Source organism: Crocuta crocuta, unplaced genomic scaffold, assembly GCF_008692635.1.
Source record: "Crocuta crocuta isolate KB4526 unplaced genomic scaffold, BGI_CrCroc_1.0 scaffold83, whole genome shotgun sequence".
Lineage (NCBI taxonomy): Eukaryota > Metazoa > Chordata > Mammalia > Carnivora > Hyaenidae > Crocuta > Crocuta crocuta.
This window is the reverse complement of record NW_027529638.1, coordinates 4,916,238-4,934,859: the sequence shown is the minus strand read 5'-3', so window position 1 is coordinate 4,934,859 and position 18,622 is coordinate 4,916,238.

The window sequence follows — 18,622 nt, the reverse complement described above, 5'->3', positions numbered from 1 at the left end:
GTGTGTGTGTGTGTGTTTCACGTGGTATGTAGATGTCACCTCCTGTGGGTAAAACTTTGATGACGGAGGAACTAGAGCCTCGTTCCTCTGATGGACAGCAGCAAGGTAGATTTCTGTGTACAGATGTTCAGTAAGGTGAAATCAAGCAGACAGATCTGCCAAGTGATCAACTTTGTCTTAAAGAATAATAATGAAGAAGGTGCTTGCGTGACTCAGTCTGGTGAACATCAAACTTCCACTCAGGTCATGATCTCTGGGTTGGTGAGTTCAAGCCCCACACTGGGCTCTGTGCTGCCAGTGGGAAGCCTGTTGCGAATTCTCTGCCTCCCTCTTTCTCTCTCCATTTATGCTGCTCCTGCTCTCTCTCTCAAAAAATGAAGAAATATTAAAAATGAAAAGAATAATAATAAAGGTAGCAGCCAGCACATTAAAGTACCGTCATAAGTTCCCTTCTTCCCCTGACTTACTACCCTTATGCCTTATTCTTATTACACTGATGCTACACCTCCTAAGCGCTAACCCCAACCTTCATTTCAAGCCATCAGGCTAAGATAATTATATATCAAAAACAATATTCAAAGCATGTGCTCTTTCTGGATTCCATCATTCTTCCTTCTCTTTAACTGCTTATGGAAATTTTAAATAGTAGTTTTATAATTATGTTTTAATATTAAATAGAATTCCTGCATCTAAAATGTTAAAAAATATTCCTATTCTTATCTGTATAGTCATATAAGTGACATTTAGAATTATATGGGCAGGCAGCAATAAAAAAAACCTGATTTTAAATTATAATCAATAAAACATAGTTAGCAAAGAATCAAAAACTTTAATTTATTCAATATAAAAACTCCTTTTTATTGTAACCAATAAAACATAATAATTACTGAAGAATTGAAAATTTGAATTGATTCAATATTCTTATCTATAAAAACATATATTTAGGGTATTCTTACTTCAATTAAACAGTCCATTTGTATCATTCTGCTATCATTTAGATTATCATATTTTCCCATTGTGAAAGAATTCTATTATTGAAAATTTAGAGAATACTCATGTATGCAGAAAGAAAATAAGTTACTAAATGCTAGTTATTTTCTCTTTTGTGCGTATTTGATGCTTGCTTTACATAGCTTAGACATACTTTATGTTCAATTCGAATGTTTTCTTTTAATATAATATAGATATTTATTATTAAACTGTGTATAAATCTAGTTCTACTTGATGAATATCTTATTTAAACATAACTTGGTATTATTCTCAAGTTTAGCTATTATAGGTAATTTGTTATAGTACTTTTATACATAAATATCTTTTATGATTTAGATTATTTTCTTAGAGAAGATTCCTAGACCGTATTACATAGGCATTATTACTTTTATGATACTGTACTTGATAAATAGAGTCAAATTTCTTTCTAAATGTTTGTCTCAAGTTGTATTCCAACTGCAATAAAAGAAAACATCTTTTTTACCACAACCTGTTCAATATTTTTCATTATCTTTTCTAAATGGTTCCTTCACTTAAAAAAAAAGACTGTCATTTAAACTTTTAATGTGTTTAACTTCTAGTACAAAAAACAGAATTATTATGTATTTCACTGGCTTTAAATTAGTTTATTTCTTCTTCCTTTTCTATGTTATTGAAACATGAGTATAGTTTTTCTTATGATAAAAAATATTAACTACATATCTATAGTACTTTTTAAAGTTATTATTAATAACCTTTGCTAATTTATAATTAGCCTTTTAAATTTAGTTTACCATAATAAAATTTCTTATAAGACCATTTACTCTAACATATCTGTATTTCTTTTATGTCTACTACCACTAATTTCAGACTAAGAATAACCTTTCTTCTGACAGAAAGGGCATATACCTTTTTTTCTAAGATCTTTGAGTTTAGAGCATTCATTAAGTACTTCAAACCAGCTGAAACTTAATTTGATATGGTTTGCTATGTGATCTTAATTTATTTGTTTAAAATATTAAACCATTTTTCCTAATATTTCTTCTTAAAAATCAATTGACCAATGAATTTACATTTTATTATTTTAAATTACTTTTAATTAAATGTCAGATGTTTTTGTCTCATTTCTTACTATTTATTCTGCTCAGGCTTGGGAGTCAACTTAATTAGATTTTAATATCTAATGGATATTGCCTTGGGTGCTAGTATTCTATTTTTAAATTTTTCTCCAATTTTTCTTTAATCTGTCTTTATTCAATAAGAACTTAAGAACAATTTTGTCAAATTATAAAGAAAGTTTATTTCGCTCCATAATTCATTTTAGAAAAACAAATTTCTTTATGATATTTTACCTTCCCATCCAAGGACCATGCTACTCTCTTCATTATTTGAGTCTTTTTCCATCTCTCAGAAAAGCCCTGTAATACTTTCTATGCCATATCTTTCAACTGTAGGTTACCCTCTGTTCCACCCATTTTGTATAGGTAGAGCTTGAAATTCAAATGTCCTTGAAAAGTTGATACAGGAGCCTCCAGGCTAAAACTGATGTTGCCCAGGATGACAGGAGGCGTTTGCATACTGATCAAAGACATAAATTCAAGCTCAGGGGATAGTAAACTAAAAGAAAAGTTGGAAGCTGGAGATTTAATATTTTAGATCATAACAGCAGTGCATACATGATGTAATCATCTCCTCTAAAACAAAGCAGGGGGAGGAAGAAGAAGGGGGGAGGAGGAGGAGGAAGAAGAAAACATGATGGTTATTTCTAAATGGCAAAGTCTTGGTGTATTTTCTTTGTTCTAATAGAAAGCAGCCTTCCTGAGGGAGTCAGCTGTTTTGGAACAAGCATGATTTTATGTTACATGTGTAATGCTTCTTCATAATTTTATCATTGTCAATTGATGATGGTTTATTTTATCAGTTTTGGCATCTGGAAGGAAAAAAAAAACGTGTAATTTGTATAAAGCAATGTTGCTTTAGAATTTCATGTTCACTCCATGCACCACACCACCACAGCTAAATTAGCCATGACTGAGTTTAAGAGAAGACAAAGGGGAAGTGTCCTTTCCACCCCGCCAGCGTTTCTGGAAGTTTTAATCCCAACTGCTGAATTGAAGATGATGAATCACATCATCATTCCTGACCAATCAAGCAGAGGAATGGGCCAAGTCAGGAAGGAATGCTTTAACTTTTATATATTTTCTTTTTTTTAAAATTCACATTGCACTTATTTTGAAATATGTCACAGGGCCCCTCTTGGGTTTATATCTCTACGGAAAACTTGGTTTCTGGTCTTTTGTCAAATTTGTCGAGAAGTGATAATAGGGAAGAAACACACTAGTAATAATAATAAAAAAAAGTAATAGTAAAGTCACCTTTCCACCTAATAATGCTGAAAATTTCTAAAGTATGAGAGAAAAGGCAGTTTCTTTGGATCTAATTATCTTTTATATTCTATAAAGAAACATTCTATCAAATATCAATTAGCAGTTCACAATTTTAAAGACACAACATCAGAGCTACTATAAGTGAACAGGTATCAGACAAATGGCTTTTCTGTTCATTAATGCTAGATGGGCTTGATAACTATAGCATTCTTACTATTTTTGTTGTGTATCTGTAATATGTTAATTATATATTGTATGTTATATATATTATATGTAGATTATAAATATACATACATATATATATATTTAAACCATCTTGATTTCATAGGAATGTTTCTAAAGCTTTCCTAGAAGGGTTTCCTAGGATGTTTCTAAAGCTTAAGTACTTAATATTATAAATTATGTTTATGTGTACTTCAGAAATAAAAGTGAATTCACACAAATGATGGAGTTAGGGAAGGAGATGTACTTACCTAGGGAAGTAGTTAGAGCTCATTTGGTAACAAGTTTGGCCTGAGCAAAGAAGGATGATCTCAAGGCTGTTACTTCTAGGCTAAGGAAGACCACCTAACAAGAGGTGGTAAGAAAATACGTAACAAGACAGTCACAAAAATGGTTTCATTTCAGAAGGGTCTTCATTTGGCATCAAGTTGAAGTCCATGGGACATATCTGTCATTAAGCAAGACCAAAAGCATAGAGAGAAGGGAGTCAGGAAAATGAATGGGTACCTCCACTTGATTGTATTTCTAAAACTAGGCAAATCATCTGCTACGTGCAGGTATTCAGTAAATATTTGGTAAATAAAGGGCTGCTTTTGTCCCTTCATTCAACATCTTTTGAGTATCTACAATGGTCTTTAACATATAACTTTTAAATTAATCTCCCCACATTGCAGGTTTGAATATGTCCTCTGCACTTCCCACCCTCACACCCAGGTTACAGTTTTTCTTTTCTTTTTTTTTTTTTTAACTTTTTAATGTTTTATTTCTGAAGGAGAGAGAGAGAGAGAGAGACAGCATGAGCAAGGGAGGGTCAGAGAAGGAGGGAGACACAGAATCTGAAGCAGTCTCCAGGCTCTGAGCTAGCTGTCAGCACAGAGACTGATGCGGGGCTCGAACCCATGATCCATGAGATCATGATCGTGAGATCATGACCTGAGCTGAAGTTGGATGCTCAACCGACTGAGCCACCCAGGCGCCCCTAAATTTTTTCATCTGTTCCTCTAAACTACTAAACTAAGTACCAGTCTCCATGATAACCAGGGCCCTCCATAATGTGGTTAAACCGTCACTTTCCCAGCAATCTATCATTTCTGGACAAAACATTGAAATGAAATGTCTTGTAGTTTCCTACTCTTTAAAAAGATACCATTTCTTCCAAAGGAATATCTTCCATGACTTAATTCTCCCTCATTTCAAGATTCCCCCATTTCCATACTCTACATAAAATATTTTATTTATGAGCTTTTTTAATACTCAATATAAAGTTAAATACATTAACTTTACCTCCCTTTCAAACATTCCATTCGATTAAACTATGTTGCTGAGAAACATTATCTGATCTCAATGTATCCCCCACCAAAAACCTCTTGGCAAACTGCCATACTTATAAAATATATTTTTAGATCTGTGTCACATATTAGGCCATAGAAAAAACTAGATAATCAATATGACTTTTAAGATTTTACAAAATTTAGAACTTCAAGGAGGTAAAGAGAACAAAAAAATCATCAATATTTAGGGAGGAAAAAAGTCTTGATATTTAAGAACAAAAGATTTGATTAATTTAACCTGCAGATGAAAATGTTAAGCTAAGAAAGTTTTCAAATATGTGCTCTAATTATGTCCAGAATTTCAGCACAGAGTTTAGGAATTGGTGGAAAAAGAAAGAAACAATGTGCTATAATACAGAGACTAGAAAATTTTAATTAAGAGCTTATTCCAGTATGAATTCTATTATTTAATTTATTATCTACACAAATTTCAACAAGACACTTCAATGAGCTTAAAACTGTCAATGAAAAATTATGTTTAAAAAAACAGATTGAGTTACAGAGAATGACATTCAACAATATAAATATCAGAAAAGATTAACAAATTTATGCCATGCTTGCTTCCCTGAGGAAATCCAGTTAATATAACTATACAATGTTTCTTAATGGAAAATCTCTTGTCACTCTGGGTTAGACAATACTTTATTACATGGAATTGCTCAGCACATTGGAAAACTGCAGGATATTTGTATCCCTGGCCAATTGGCACTAAATGCCAATAGCATATTAAATAAACAATGACAACAACTCCAGTTTCCTGTACCATACCTATAGAAGGTGACCAATTTAGGATATTACTGTATTGACTCATTTTATAAATTCTCCCATTTGTTTTTTTTTTTTAGTTTTTTTAAATTGTTTTATTTATTTCTGAGAGAGAGACAGTGTGAGCAGGGGGGTGTCAGAGAGAGAGGGAGACACAGAATCTGAAGCAGGCTCCAGGCTCTGAGCTAGCTGTCAGCACAGAGTCCAATGTGGGACTCGAACCCACGAACCGTGAGATCATGACCTGAGCTGAAGTCGAATGCTCAACTGACTGAGCCACCCAGGCGCCTCTCTCCCATTTGTTTTGACTCCAACTCATTTGGAATTAAAATATTTAATTTCTCTGTGTGTGCTGGCAAGTCTTATATCATTTAACCTATATATATTTTAACAGATAAATCTAATAGTGTGTAAAGTTACTTAAAACTAGCCTATTTCNATTAAAAAAAAAAAAAACTAGCCTATTTCATAACAGTCCAAAGCCTTTAGAATATTGTAACCCTGCCTTTTGACCTCCCATCTTCAATGTTATTGTTCAGTATTGTTCCATTATGTTTTGTTTCTGGAAATTAATTTTATATTTAACACTTATTTCAACTCTCCATCATGCTTAATTTTTTTTTCCTTGTGATTTCAACTTCCTTGTTGCTAAAGGAAATGCTTTAGCATTTTCTTCTAAGAATTTATGATTTGTACACTTTCTTTTTCTGTGTATATGTTTTATAATAGTACATTCGCTAATAGTAAAACTTTATATTGTCATAACTTAAAAATATCATCCTATCATATTTATTGTCTATTTTACCTGATTTCATGACTACTGTTTGTGCAAAATTTTATTACTTTATTGGTATGTAGATATATCTAATAGAAATTTTAATAATAGAATCCATAACCAATATTAATCATTGATCTTAATTTTGCCTTTGTGTTCTTGGAAGATTGAAAATTCTCTTTACTTCACAAAATGAACACATAAGGAAATACATGTAGGCAAATAATTGTACTAGTCTCACTCTAGGTTTGACTCTAGGTGACTACTGACAGCTTTTAAACCCCACCACTTCCTTTTCCCATGGGGAATAAAGACTTAAAATTTGGCTCATTGTAAGCACGTAATTTGAGATATAGAGGGAGGAAGAGATACTCAATAATAATTCTGCAAATGTTTGAACTGAGAAATACAAAAGATTTTTAGAAGTGGAAGGGGCACTTGAGTGGTTCAGTGGATTGAACGCCCCACTCTTGGGTTCGGCTCAGGTCAGGATTTCATGGTTCGTGAGTTTGAGTCCTGCCATTGGGCTCTACGTGGAGCCTGCTTGGGATTTGCTCTCTACCTCTCTCTCTCTCTCTGCCCATTCCCTGCTTGTGTACACACCTGTGTACACATGCTGTCCATCTTAAAGGAACAAACAAACAAACAAACATTAAAAAAAAAAAAGATGAAGAAGATTTACGAGGTGCCTGGGTGGCTCAGTTGGTTAAGCCTCCAACTTCGGCTCAGGTCATGATCTCACAGTTCATGGGTTCAAGCCTTGTGTGGGACTCTGCACTAATGGCTTGGAGCCTGGAGCCTGCTTGGGATTCTGTGTCTACCTCCCTCTCCCTCTGTCCTTCCCCCAATTGTGCGCTCTCTCGCTCTCTCTCTCTCTCTCAAAAATAACTAAATAAAACATTTAAAAAAGGATTTTTAAGAGTGGTAGAATGTATTTTGTCACTGAAATTATTCAAAAACTCTAGCACATTGTGTGAGGAAGGGGCGCCTGGGTGGCTCAGTGGGTTAAGCCTCTGACTCCGGCTCAGGTCATGATCTTCCAGTTTGTGGGTTCAAGCCTTGCATCAGGTTCTGTGCTGACAGCTCAGAACCTGGAGCCTGTTTCAAATCCTGTGCCCACCCCCACCCCCACCCCGACCTTCCAGCGCTCGCTCTCTGTCTCTCTCTGTCTCAAAAACAAGTAAATATTTAAAAAAAATTTTTAAAGAAAAAAGAATGCAGTTCTCTTTAATGAGTTTTAGAACTTCATTTGAATTCCCTACTAAATGTCCTAGTACGTGTACTGGAGATGAAGCCCTCCTACATCCCTACCCTGAATTTGGTCTCATTTGACTCTAGAAGTAACTTTGCTTTCTGAAATTTTGGAGATTTTTAGTNCTCTCTCTCTCTCTCTCAAAAATAACTAAATAAAACATTTAAAAAAGGATTTTTAAGAGTGGTAGAATGTATTTTGTCACTGAAATTATTCAAAAACTCTAGCACATTGTGTGAGGAAGGGGCGCCTGGGTGGCTCAGTGGGTTAAGCCTCTGACTCCGGCTCAGGTCATGATCTTCCAGTTTGTGGGTTCAAGCCTTGCATCAGGTTCTGTGCTGACAGCTCAGAACCTGGAGCCTGTTTCAAATTCTGTGCCCACCTCCACCCCCACCCCGACCTTCCAGCGCTCGCTCTCTGTCTCTCTCTGTCTCAAAAACAAGTAAATATTTAAAAAAAATTTTTAAAGAAAAAAGAATGCAGTTCTCTTTAATGAGTTTTAGAACTTCATTTGAATTCCCTACTAAATGTCCTAGTACGTGTACTGGAGATGAAGCCCTCCTACATCCCTACCCTGAATTTGGTCTCATTTGACTCTAGAAGTAACTTTGCTTTCTGAAATTTTGGAGATTTTTAGTACATAATGAATATAATGCTTTCCCTCTAATCCTCATGAAGAAATAGCTTTGCTAACACCCAGTCTCCACATTATACCAACACAACATCCTCTGACTAATAATTTCAAGATGTTATATTATATGTAGGAAAGAAAGATGAAAATTAAGATAAATATACCACAGATTTTCTACTGCATATTATACAGTAAATAGTAAATAAGTTATCATCTCCTTTAAAACTCAGATGATTTAAAAGCCCTTGTTGAATGGCTGAGTTAATTGTTTCCTATCACATAGATGTGTTTTCATTTTTTACAACCACTTTTGTTGAAACATCCTTACACTTTAGTGAATGTGCCTAGATAGCATTGGTTGGTGTAGAAATACCAAAAAAAATCTACCCCATGTTGCCAGAAGTCATATGTGGTTGACTAACTGACCAAATAAGAGAAATAATTAAATTCTTTAAGGATAAATTGTTAATTAAAAGGGAGTTTGCATTTTTTCACCCTGTCATAGGCTGACAGAGACTAAGCATAAAACCTAAGATTTAAAGTTCGAGTAAATTAAAAGTAGGAGTATAGAATACATGTCACCTTAAAAATTAATATCTTCTAAGTTGGGATTCCCACATCAGTAATTGCCTACTTCTAGCTGACATTTACAATCATTTTATTTTTAGCTAATAATCACTTTGGATTTATAAATAAACATTATTTCTAAAGAAATATTCAATTGCAATTTCTTTTATTTATTGGCAAATTGGAAACATTTTTGTTGACAATAATGTAAAATTTTCAGAACACTATGAAAAAATTCCAAAGCTAAATTTCCAAAATAATAGATTCCTATGTCTCTCAATAACTCATCTTTCTTGAAATGTAACTTTCTACATAAAGAGAAAATACTTTATCTTCAATGTGATTGTTTTCCAGAATGTTATTTAAACTGAGAATATTTTTAAGAGTAAATAATTGAAAAATTTGTAATCTGTTACACTAGCACTCTCCATTTAAAATTTTTTTCTCATTCATTTTAGAAAGTTATCTTTAATAATTACATAACTTTTCGAAGTGTTTTTTATATTTTCTCAATACTGTCATGTTTTCAAAGTCTGATTTAAGTAGATTTTCTCTTCAAATTCATTTATTTTGTACTACCAATTGAAGTTCATAAAATGTATAGTAAGTAGGCAGTTTTATAAGCTCTGTAATAACAGAATTTTAATCGTAGTGAAATTAATTCATGAAAAGCAATCCCCCTTTGTTCTTGTAAAGTTCACATTTTCCTTAAGAAATTAAAAGGGATTTATTTTAAGATGAAAATTCAAATCTTTACTATGTACAATTTTTGCAGAATAAATGTGGCTTCCCACATTAAGTAATTTATCATAGCAAAATTAGCACTTACAAATTGAAACAAATTACTTACTTACAAAACAAATTTCTTCCATTCACTGTATTTAATAAAGAATGCACTGACTTATATAAATTATTAACTACATAAGATTAATGCAAATTTAAAGATAAAGTGATAGAAGAAACGGAGTTTCAGAAATCAAGAAAATTCCTAATAACAGATATATTTTGCAAAACTTAATTCAAGTATAACTCTTCATAAACACAGAGTATAAAATGATTTATACCCATTTTATAGGTAAAATAAAGCAGATGTATTTCATTATAGTATTCACAAATTATTTTTTTAATCTTTTAATTTAGTGACCTATTGTCTTAACCTAGGATCCGATAAAAACAGCCAGTGACAAGGGCTTGGGTACAGTTACTTTTTTTGAAATGAGGAAGCAAGGAAAGTGAAATAAAGAAGGAGAAGCCAGTGTGAGGAGGCATTAGCTGGGTTAAAAGTTGTCAGGACCACCTGACTAAGCATGCAAGCACCTCTGTTAATTGTTCACCTGAAGGACAATAGCCTTCCCCCACTGGCTCCCTCTCCCATTTGAGAGTTACCCTTAGAGACGTAAGTTCCTCCACATTTCTTGGCTGAGCTTGAACCAGGTTCAATGGGGACAGCATTGGAGGATTCCCTGGGTGCATAAAAGAAAAATGAGCAGCATGAACTTGAAATGTACCAGGGTCAGCATTTGGTGAGTTGAAGCTTCAGTTCGCATGGTTGACCCAAACCAGGGGTGGGCCCAGATATTAATGATGCAGATCTGGTGTGTCTCACACTATTTACATCAACTCAGAAATGGGTTGGGAAGACATTTATTTATTTGTCATCAGCAACTTATTTGTGCTGACTCTGTGTCAAGTAATGCTCATATATGTTCTCTCTCAGCTTTTTCTTTAGGGACCAAATTTCTGTTTTGTGATCACCAGGAGGTATCTTAATATACTACCTTAAGGATGTAGAAAAATATTCTATAAAATTGAGGGGTATAAAAGAGTTAATTAACTTTCCCAGGTGCCTGCAAATTTTTCAGGTGTAAGGTTCACTATTTATTGAATTTCCAAGGACATACATACATTTTTCCTTATTATTCAAAAATGATGTTCCTAATGGGGATTGTTCTCTTGGCAACTGAAAAGATGGCTATGTGACTAATGGTCCTTTCCATCCTACGTAAATGCATACACTGTCCTTCAGCAATGACTTGCTGTGTTTCAGGCTATTTACAACTAAGTCCCTTATACTCACTGTCTTCCTGACACCTTCACTGAAGTAGAAATACACCATTCTGAACTGCATTGTATAGGACTAAATTGATGTGCATTAAAAATGTAAAAAATTTCTCTTGTAAAGAAAGCACTGTATAGCCTCCATTCTAATGTCTAAAAACATTACCCTGTACTCAGAAAGCAAAGGATAAAAAGGGGGGGAGGGGATCACTTTTCTCATTAAATGCATAGAAAGAGACAAATATTTTTTAAATTACAAATGCTTTATATATTACTCTTTATTTTGGTCTGTGTTTTTTTTTTCTTCATTAGCTGTTGTGCTTTTAGATTTAAAAAAAATGTATTGCAATTGGATGATCTTGAGAAAAATGACAGGACATCCACCTCTAGAGTCAGCTCTCTCTAGACTAAATCTTTACCATAGGTATCAATCCTCTCTTTTATATCTTATCATTTGCCAGATCCTTTGGGGTTTTTTTAAATCACAAATCTCTAGCTTCCATCCTGTCTTTTTCAGTCTCATTGCTACCACCTAGCCAGATTGTCTTTCTATATTTATTCAGCATATGCTGTAGCCTTATCTAGACCTTTTTTTTTTTTAGTGTGAAGTAACAGGAAATAATTCATATCACCTCCAAACTAATACAAAGATTAATTGCCGGGAGGGAGCATTATCACAGAGTAAGAGCTACCAGAGCATAGGAGGGAACATAACCAGGACCCAGAAATTCAAAATAAACTTAGGCAATTACTACTCTTGTCTCTTGGATGTCTCTCATGCTTTTTTACTCAGCAACTAGTACATTCTTTGAACTTGTTTGTAACACTCATTTTCTCTCCCTCCTTAAGCATGCATGTTTAAACATTGGATGACCACCTGCTCCTGAGTTTCTGTCTTAAAACTGATGATTGCCACAGTAAATGCTTAATGCACACTCCTGATGCTCACACTTACTCACAGTCATTTAGCTGTTCTGTATCTCAGCCACCGTGTGACTTTTAAACTAGCAATTTAAAATTAGCAAAGAATGTACATTATCAGTACTACCTCTGGAAAACTAAAATAAAACTTCAGGATCTTCCTTCATTCTCAGTTAATATATGTGAATTGTAATGATGATACTTTAAATACAAAAGCCTGGAAGTTGTTGTCTAATTCAAGGGATTGACTCAGTCAGGAACATCCCATTAAATCAAAAAAAGATGGCACATACCACTAAGGCACAGCTTTTGCATCGGTAGGACCAGCTTCACGGTGCCCTTTGAAATCACACTTCCTCAATATCAGTTCACATTTTGTTTGGCTTGGTAAGTACTAATGAATAAGAGTTCAATGAAATAATTCATACCAACCCATCCCAGGATGATGGAGATGCCAGGACAGAATCTTAATATCATGAGAGCTAAAGTTTTTCCAGAAAATTCTCTAGCATCTAGATGTGGGGCCTTTACACTGTAAAAAACAAAACCAAAAACCAACCCCCCTCAAAACCCAACAAAACTCCCTGAGCATTTTAGGTGAAACTTTATACTAAAGGGGACACCTGAGTGTACCTCATGTCAAAGGTATAGGCCACACAGGGTACAAAGACAGTAAAAGTGGTCAAATGCACTTTACTATACATCACATATAAAATGGTAATATTCAGGAGCACCTGGGTGGCTCAGCTGGTTAAACGTCTGATTCTTGATTTGGGCTCAGGTGATGATCTCATGGTTTGTGAGTTTGAGCCCTATGTCAGGCTCTGTGCTGACAGTATGGATCCTGCTTGGGATTTTCTCTCTCCCTCCCTTACTCTATCTGTCTCTCATAAGTAAATAAATAAACTTAAAAAAATAAAAACATAAAATGATCCTATTCAAGTGATTTTGCTCAAATAATAAATTCTTGAAATCACTTTCAAGACACACACACATTCTCTTCCCCCAATCTCTCCCTCTCTCCTTCTTTTACACACACACACACACACACACACACACACACACTAAGAACTGCTGATTCATCTCACATAATGAGAACTGTGCATACCATTTTTTCTGTGATAGTACCTTAAGAACGCCAGTGAATACAGGATTAATATTATTATAAGAAGAGGACGATGTTGGGAATAAAACAATTTATTTTGGCAAAAAGCCTCTCTCTTTGGTTACTGCAGGTGAAAGAGAACTCCAGAGCTGTAGTCATCCGGGAATTGGACCCAGTGGACTGTATTTTCCCAGAGAATTCAGCATTCTCTTCAAAACTGACAGTAGGTGGGTGCTTCCCCTAGAATGGAGAGGTTTATGTTTCTGTGCATGAATGGCTGTCTATCCTCAAGCTCTGATCTTCCTAGAAGTCTCAGGGGAAGAACTTTCTGTGTGAACTCTGGTTTTTGAAGTGTCAGGTGAACCCAAAGAGTTCAGTTGGCAAGTCAATACATTTAAGACAAAAGAACACCCCATCCAGGCCCGGCCATAGACAGTACAACACTAACTGTTATATTTTCCTACTTACAATATTGGCTTTAATGAAAGAACACAGTTGCTGTAGTTATTTAAAAGATAACAACTGTATATTTATATTTTCTTGCTTGTGACCTAAAGTCACCAATTTAAATAAAAGTCTGAACCATTGGAATAATTTGCTTATGTTTCAAACTAAACTGTGGCCCTTAGAAATATAGTAAAGCGATTTCTTAGGAGAGTATGCAAACTGAAACAGAATATTTGCATATATTTTATTCCGTGATGCAATCAATCCCTGCATCAATTGCTTTTTCTAAAGAGCATTTCGGCATCTTTTCTGAGCATAGTGATTCTTCATAGAAATACTATGGGCACTCTTTATCGTTCTGCTCCTAGAAATGAGGTCACTTTTATCAATATCCTACATAGCAGTGGTTAATTAACAGACAGACATTCTGTCTTTTCAAAAGATTGTCTTCTCTTAGGGACGGCACCAAAGCTCCCTAGTGAGTATTCCTCAAAGAATCTGCCCTCCCCTTCACTGCCAGTAGCTTCTCTCATGGGAACTCAGAGGTGCCTCTCAAGGTCAATTTCGGAACTCACCAGTTCCCTTGGTTTGATCTAGTCCTGTTTACCACAAAACCTCCTACTCATTTCAGCTACATCAAAACACTGTCCTACACTGTCACTGGAGGAGTCAGGCTTGACTAAATCTCCTATCACCCAAAGAAGCTGGAAATCCAGTGCCAATTTTGTTATAGTGACTGGAATCTCTCCAATTCCTTCCTGGTCCAGGTAAGAAATGTTCCACAAAGTTGAGGAAGAAATATTGCCTCCTTCTCTGTTAATGCTTGGTCATGAGTATTCTACAGAAAAACAGGCAGGGCCTGTTTTTTGCACAGTGTTATCACTGTGCAAGTGTTCACCTTTTCTGTATTGATAAACGTTCACACATTACCTCTATTTGCAAACCTCACTGATTTCAGGGTGAAGATGAATGCCTACCAGTTGCATGCTGTGTCTAAAACAACAGGACCCTGGTGTTTTATCCAACAGTCAGGTTTCATTCAAATCTACCCAACTCACAAGCTGCATATTGTTTCTGAAAAGAAAGGAGTCCAGCAATAGTGTCTCAACCAGATTTACCCCAGTCCATCAAACTCCTTATCAAATAGAATAGTGGTAGTCTGGAGCCCACAGCCAAGAAAGAATTCTTGAGCCCTCTTTGGTGCAAAGAAGGTAATTTTAATTAAAACATGGGGACAGAACCCATGCACAGAAAGAGCTGCACTGGGGTTTTGAAGAGTGACTGGTTATATACTATGGAGTTGGGGGAGGTAAAGGCAAAAGGGAGGCCTCTAGAAGGAATCTCATATGCTAAAGAGGACTCAAGGTAATGGAGGCCTTGCTATTGTCAAGCTAAGGTTGTTTTTCCTCTAGTAAAGCATTAGCATTAGTACAGTAGGGGGAACCTGGAGAAATGTTATACTCTGTCTGTATTTGCCTCAAGTATTTGTCTATGGGCTGCAGGTTATAAGAAGATTTAATTTTACCTGCCATTTCCTTCTTTGCCTTTGTTTTCCACATAACTATGGAGGGGAGGGTGATGTTGGGCCTCCAGGAAATGGGGTCTATAGGTTTCTGGAGATTAGGTTATTGATGAGATTGCCTTTTTCTTATAATTTACCAAGATATATGTAAACTTATAGAGACTCATGTTTGGCCTGATAGTGTTTTCTATCAGTCAACCATTTGTTTTCCCCTTTCCTTTGTTCTTGGGCAGCCAGGAGTGCCTGAGGAATGTCATACATATCCCACCGGGGAATGGGGGTGTTTGTGGGGATGGGAAGGGTGGCTGTATGGGGGAGCAGGAATGTCAGCTTGCCTTATGGTCTCTCATCAACATCACTGAAACTCCATGCAGAAGGGTTCAAGAATAAAGAGAGAGAAGACACAACTTTCTGGAAGCAAGTAAGTATTTGGAGATGATGGACACACCCTCAAAACATACAGCAATAAATATCAAATACTGAAAAATATTTGGAGCCCAGAATAACAACAAGTCCTCCTAGCAATAGATTCAGAGTAACAGGCCACAAATCCAGACAAACTATCCTGTTACACATATTTTTAATGTGTGAATCTCTGCTCCATATCTGTCCCCAAGTATTAGAACTGAAATTCTACAGATAGCATGCTATTTCCATAGTAAAGGAGCTCTTGCACTGCAAAATCATAAATTGGTTTTATTTATGTTACCTGCTTGCACAGGTAGCTTATGGTATATCTCCAGAAGATTTTATAGATTAACGTAGTTTTATGACTACTCTGTAATAGTCTAAACGTAACCTTTAATTTCTTCTAAATGCAATTGTAATTTAATGGGCTTCCTATTGTTGTTACTCCTTTTGTTCTTACATAATACGGAATACACTTAAAATGCTTGGGTGCCCCTTCCCTGAATCCGGAGCTATTCATAATGTGATTTTTGCATTCATCCTCTGTTCTTCCATTAAAGAGTGGTGTATACTGTGTGAGATTACAGAATAGCCAAGAAAGAAAAAGACAGTAATTTCTGAAAATCTGTGAGAGTAATTTATGCCCTTTGTATCAGTGATTCCTGAACCTGGATAATCAACAGAATAACCTGTGGAGATTTTTTGTTTAATTCAGTCATCTGGGTTTCAGCTTGAGAGATTCCAATTTAGTGGCTTTATGATTTTTTTTCAACTGAGTTAATTCTGATGGTCAGGGCCTCTACTTTATCAGACAGTGATGTCTGAACACAGTGAAGTACCACCCAGGCCCCCTTCGGAAATTAAGGTCTATTTCACCCTACTGCTTTCCATAGTGCTGGCCAAAAGGCATAAACTGCCCCATGAAGGAACTGCCTAACTTGGAGCAAGGTTAATCCAAGGATGCGCCACATCATGAGGACCAATGCTCAGCCCCTCATCCTGCCTAGGGATATCGTGAAGGGTTATGACAGTTTCAGACCTCTCATGGGATGAATCTACATGAATCTGCTTTACAATTCCAGTATCCCTGAGCAGGCTGGGGCACTCCTGGTAAAACTGTACATTACTGTCCCTGTCCCAGTCAGCTTCCTGGGGCCCTCCTGTGATGGCTATGTTCATTACTGTTAGGATGCCAAAAGAAAGCCCTCCTCCCATCTTAAGTCAATTTCCCCTCAATCCTGCTTTAAACCCAATCCCAAGAAGGAATTAATTCATTTTTTATTCTCTACCCAGCTCCAGAGAAACTGAGCTGGCTTAGCAGCTTCCTTTTGCCAGCCATTTGCTCTTGGATGCCCACCTATCCCTATGCACTCTTTCCTACAATGAAATGCTCTCCCCTCTATTTCTCTAATCCAAACCCCCACTGCTGTCACTGCTACTTATGATTACTCTCTTTTTTGAAGCTTTGCCACCTTTATCAGTACTTATCTATAAGTGTGCATTTAAATCTCTAGTATAATCATGGATGTTCTTACATATTGGCTTACAATCTAGGGAGCATGTGTTCCAGGAGAGAAGGAACCAAGTGTTCTCTTTTGTTTCATGCTTGCTTTTGTTTTAACTTGAATGCTTATTGAATGAATGGAGACAATTAAAAAACAATGATTAATGTTCTAACATAAGACTTTGTTCTTTCTAGCCACTGATTTTATCACTTTCTGGAAGACCTAGTCATGCGTGCGCGCACGCACACACACACACACACACTACTGAAAGTAACCCTTCTTCCAAGTGTAATGGCTTATTAAAATGTTTGTTTGTTTGTTTTTGAGAGAGAGAGTGAGAGAGAGAGTATGTGCACAGGAAGGGGAGGGGCAGAAAGAGAGGGAGACAGAATCCCAAGAAGGCTCCCCTCTGTCAGAGCAAAGTCTGACACAGGGCTCACACTCATGAACTTGAGATCAGGACCTGAGTCAAAATCAAGAGTTGGACACTTAAGCTGAGCCATCCAGGTGTCCCAACCCAATGCTATTTTTAAAATTGGTTACTCTGACTTCTAAATATGTTTGAACTGAAAAGGTTAATATTTAATACTTTAGTTTGTTTTGTATAGTAATTAATTTTGACTTCTATAATGTAGTAACTATAATTATATTTTCTTTCCCTTAATATTTGAATTATAACTACAGTTGTTTTCTTCCAATACTGTTCATGGTTATTGAGTTGTATTGTCCCTTGTTTAAAAGAATGAAAAAAAATGTTTTGTTTCTTTCCTTTAAAAAACAAGAAGCCTATGGAATGCGACTAAGGATTTGAATCCATTCATCATTTAGCAACTTCAGCACTTTGGACAACTTTATGATCTGTGTTTCTACTTGCTTTCCTATAAAGTGGGGATGAAAATAATGCTTGCCATCTAGGGTTGTTAAGAGGGATGAATATTTTAAATGCAAATTCTCAACAAGCAGTACACTCTAATTTTGAAGCTATTCTTCTCCATATTTCTTTTAAATAAATTTTTAACATTCTGAATTAATTCTATAATTTATTTGTAAAGTGTTTAATTCATGAAGTAAATTTACATACCAGCTACTTAAAACACACTTGCCAAATGAAACAAAGAAACAAAATGAATGGAGAGGTGTGTGGGGGTAAAGGACCAGGTAACTGGCACATGGTCAGCTCATGATAAAAGTTAGCTCTTGTTAGCATTTCAAACTAACTCCATAGTCAGCACCCTTCATCACTCTTGATGTAATGTTTCAGTATATAATAGAGAAGGAACACAATGATGCTGCTTTATTCTGGACTCACAGAAGTGAAAATAGTTCAGGTCAAGAGAGGAATATATCAAATGTAGCAGGTGGCTGGAGACTGTAGCTGATTCCCTCTCATCCCTGCAAAAAGTCATGCACCTTGGTGGTTGGGTCAAGTGTATAAACGAGTGGTTTTAAACCATGTTGGCTCATCACAATAACTTGTGGAGGTGGTTTTAGTGTACTTTCCAGTTTCAGTTTGATATCTGAATTTCATTTGGAATGGCCTGAGCCCCAGGTATCTATATTTTTAAAATTTCCCCCAAGTGATTCCTATGTGTATCCAGGGTTGAAAAACTATGGTCAAACTAGTAAGTTAAAAGTGACTGGCATTATTAGCAGGTCATGGGGAAACAAAATAAGGCAATGCTTGGGATTTGCAATAGAACAGTATCTTCCAACACTCAAACTACAAATGAACACATTTGTATTGGGGCCAAAAGGTG